The 4,737-nt window shown below is 31.9% G+C and overlaps 1 pseudogene; it reads left to right on the top strand.

The window, feature by feature from the left end:
* Positions 1-590: 590 nt before the first annotated feature.
* On the top strand, positions 591-709 carry LOC112474014 (annotated as a pseudogene).
* The last annotated feature ends 4,028 nt before the right edge of the window (positions 710-4,737 follow it).

The raw sequence follows: 4,737 nt of genomic DNA, 5'->3' as shown, positions 1-4,737 counted from the left end.
TGCTTAATTATATTATTAACTTATCTATGTTAGACTTAGGTAATTAACTTTATCTTTGTGATTTTTTTAAACAGTTGTATTGAATATGTGAATTTTATTGCAATTTCTCTAAAATAATTTCTGGCAGTAAATATAATATAAATAACAAAGCCATGATGAATTTGCTATGAGAATTGATTTCAGATTATAATTTCTCCTATCCTTCCTGATTTGTTGTCTACAGTGTAGGAAGTGAGTGCATGGGTATTTTATGTATATGCGTTGAGAGAAATTTATTGACAAAACCAGGATTAGAGTATGAAAAAATTTATTGCTGAAAAATAGGTTATTTTATACTGTGTTTTGCTAGCTGAGGGCTGAATATTTTCTGATCTTATGCAATTTACCTATTTATATGCTTGTGTTAAGATCTGTTATATTTAAATCTCATAAAATCAAAATCATATTAGATATGCACTATAGTCATGATAAAATTTTGTTTTCATGTATACATTTAAAATTTGTGCCTTGAGATAGTGAAGAAATGTAAAAAAAAAAAAAATGAGACACTGAGAATATTATGACAGTAAATTAAAAAAAAAACGACGATAGTTTACGGCCATACCACCCTGAATAAGCCCAATCCCGCCTGATCTCAGAAGCTAAGCAGGGTCAGGCCTGGTTAGTACTTGCGTGGGAGACCACCAAGAAAGACCAGGTGCTGTAAATGTAAAAAATAAATAATAAATTAGTACATAAATAAATAAGGGATTGTAAACTGACAAGTTCCTTGCAATCTGTGAAGTCAATCAAGGTTTGCCTCACTTGAAAAACAAACAAAACAAAACAGAAAACAACAACAACTTCTCAGAAAGTAATGCTGGGGATATAGAGATGCTACAATTTAGATTGGAAAGAACATAACAGATTGAATGTTGAGACAAAAATGAAAGTATTATTTCCAGAAATGTGTACTATAGAGATAAATTCTAGGATTAAATAAATTGTATATTGAACTGAAAAAAATTCAACAGATTTCTTAAAGGTATTCTTTAACATCCTAAAATATATTGTGAATCAAACAAATTGTATAGTAGGGATATGTCACTGTATAGTATGAAGAATTTTCATAACTTTGGCGACAAAACTTTTATTAATAGAACCTTTCTCAGCTTCAGTGTTCCAATTACTGCATTTTGGAAAATGACTGATTCTAGACAGAGAAGTAGCAATTACAGGAAAGTCTATGTGATGCTATCAATGTAAAGTAGTATTACCAGTGATGATCAGAAAGAACATGCCCCATTTGAAATTTCTTCCTGACTTTGTAGTGAATGTATCAGAAGGCATCAGGAATATATTTCTAATTATTCTTCTGATATATTCATTTAATTCTTCAATCTTAGTTTTCTTTTTCAGACCACAATATTGTCTCACTCATTTTAACAATATATGCTAATATTTAAAACAAAGAGGTACCATTAACAATAAGTCAAGTATCCTGTACAGCCATGCAATTTTTGCAAAAGTGATATATCTCAGACCTATGCAGATGTGGACCACAGAAGAGTGGCTGTACCTTGGAGACAGTTACAACCTTTGTGTTGGATGTGTACTTATAATATTCTAGTATGAATTGCAATGTACATATCCAGATGTTGGCTATGCTGTTTATTTCCCTGGACAATAAAAATGGCTGGATATCAAAGATAACTCATAACATGAGGGCAAGTAAATTGGAAATGTGTCAGAAATGGTATTTGAAGGAATACTTGACAAGACCTCTAATTTCAGCAATATTGAACTAATCATTTAATCTCTAAAGATTTGCGTAATAAGGAAGTTATAAGAAATTTTTACTTGTTATGAGATAACTACAATTCCAAAAGTTTATTAAAATCTTTGGTTGGCTTACTTTTAAAAACTAAGATGACTATTATTTTCCAAATATTTGTGTGTAGTCAAATAGTTTGGACTGATTCAATGATAATTTTTATTATGATGTACTTTGTCAAAAAAAAAATACTCTTATCACAGCATAAACATATATCTTCCTATATTGTGAATGTGTTGATTACCCTAATTAATGTTTCTTTTGTGAATATGATATCACAAAAACATTGTAAATTTATTCTTAGCAGAAGTTTCTAAATCTTGTATTTATAATAAAAATTTGATAAAACAAAATGTTCTTGGTGTCCCATTTTCTAGGAAGTGACTAGTAGTAGGAGGAGAAATGGGTATAAGGCTCATGAGCTGTGATCAGTACTGGAATTTATTTTAAACCTAAGGAGTTATTTTGCCAGAGGCTCATAATAACTTAAGCAAACACTGCCTTCGAAAACTTAATACTGGTTTAAAATTGATAGACATTTACTCACTGAGTATTTTGTTTCTATTTTATTTTTATTGATCTTTGCAGCCCTTATTGATTTAGTCTGTGCTCAACCTTTTATAAAGTGTTCTACCACCACCTAGTGTCACCAAATAGAAATTTTACCCTTTCAGTTTATATATCTTTAATTTATAAAATATTATTTGAAAATTTGTATCATTTTCACAATATGAGATTTAAAATGTGCTTCAAGTGTCAACATTTAAAAGAGGCAATACTGGCTTTGTGAGAAATATTAATAAATTATCCAAAATTGTGTCTAATATTACTGGAAAAATGTATTATATGTAATATTTAATAGGAATATTTATTGAGACATTTAATTTCTAAGCTACAAAAAGGCAAATAATTGACTTAATTTTTAATAGACTTAATTTTTAAATGCCCTGAAATATGGCATACTAAGTATATAGCTGAATAAATAATTGTCTATACTAAAACTCAATCCACTCTTCACTGTTCACGTCTACATTGCTTATATATTAGAAACTGTGTTGATGAATTCAAGAACTTAGACATTCAAAATTGAAAGTAATGTGTTGGTAATTTTTCACATTAACTTCCACATGTTTTTTATTATTCAACCAGTGTAGTCAGTACTTCTAGCTACAATTCTGATTAGTTTGCATTCCATATCTTTATTAAATACATTTTAATTCATCCTCAATTATCTTAATCTGACACCTGAATTTTGTTCTGTATTAGATTATTATCATTTTATTAACAATTAATCAGTTAGTAATTGTTCAGCATTTACTATGCACCTAGTACTCTTATAACCTCGAAGAGTAATATCCTGCCTATCTTGTTCTTTTTAGTCAAACTTGAAGGCAATATAATCAATATTAAAAATTCAGTATTGATCAATCAATGAGCTAATTATAGGCACATGTTAATAACTTTATAAAAATTATTGCTAAATTGACTATATTGTGTTAAGAGATAAGATCATGTCCTTATTTTATTAAAATTTTCTGATACTTAGAAACCATTAACAGCCACAAAAATTGCCAAATTTTTTATTACCTCTAGTTGTTAGGAGCCCACCTGGTTCAAATTTTAACACAATGACTAAAAGGGTCACATACAAAAAAAAACACAGTTCTATGCTAATCACATTTTATAACAATGGAGAATTTTGGACATAATCCTATAAGAAATGAGATCCACAGACATCTTTAGAACTGATTGTAATGTTCTGAGTTTCTAAAATTTTATTTTTGATTATCTGCCACACCTATTTATTTGTACATAAAAGGACAATGCTGAAATATTTTAAATACAATCTATAAACTCATTCTACTCCAATCTCCATCTCTGTTCTGAGGTCTTTCCTAAAACCCAGACTCACACATCAAATAGCCTAACCTACATTTCCACTCACATATTTAATAGGTAGTTCACAATGCACATGAATTCAGGGGTGGCTCCATAGTATAACGGTTAGCATGTCTGCTTTACACACAGAAGGTCCTGGGTTTGTGCCCCAGATGGAGCCATGGGCCAGGCCCAGGGTGCACCAGGCCCCGGATGTGTGGGAGGAGATGCCCCACCTTCAGAGATCCAGTTCTTAAGGGGAAAAAGCAACATCCATAGGTCAGGGGTGATAGAGGGGCGGAGGGGGGGGAATCAAAAAGGGGGAGAAAAAAAACTGAACTCAACTTCTTCCCTCACAACTTTCCCTCCCTGTATTTTCCATTTCAGTTGCTGGTAATTCACATCTTCAATTTCTGCAAAATTTCCAAACCTCCATTCCTCTCTTTTATCGCATCCCACAGTCACTGGCAATTTTCAAATATAACTTAAATCTGATGATCTCACGACATGTCCACAGCTTCCACTTTAGTCTTAACCACCTGCCATAGACTCCTAACTGGTCTCTCCCTACTTTAATCCTTTGCCATTCGTTCCTTCCTCCATAATTTTAGCTCAGTTAATCAGCCAAAGTAGTTCTTTCGAAACATCCATTTAATCATGTTACATAGTAAAACATCCAGTGACTTTCCATATCGCTCAGTGGAAAGGCCAAAATTTTTACAGTGGCCTACAGAGCCCTACACATCCTGCCTTCCACGTTACCTCCCAGATGTCACTTAGAATTTCACTTCCTCACTGTTTTTTCCCAACATTCTGGCTTCCTTTTACTTCTTTGAACACACCACAAATGCTTCTATCACTTGTCCTTACTAATTCATTTGCCTGAACTGCTCTTGCTTGAGTCAGCACCCTATGGTTCCTTTCTTCTTCTTCTATGATAGTATTTAAACATCATCTGAAACAGAGATTTTCTCTAGCAATCTATAATACCCTCATTTCTCTCTAAATGTTCATTATTCCCTGCTTTATCTTCTTTCACAGTACTT

This window comes from Pteropus alecto, unplaced genomic scaffold (genome assembly GCF_000325575.1).
Source record: "Pteropus alecto unplaced genomic scaffold, ASM32557v1 scaffold69, whole genome shotgun sequence".
Classification (NCBI taxonomy): Eukaryota; Metazoa; Chordata; class Mammalia; order Chiroptera; family Pteropodidae; genus Pteropus; species Pteropus alecto.
Note: the sequence above shows the minus strand (reverse complement) of the source record. Positions and strands in the feature narration are given on the sequence as shown.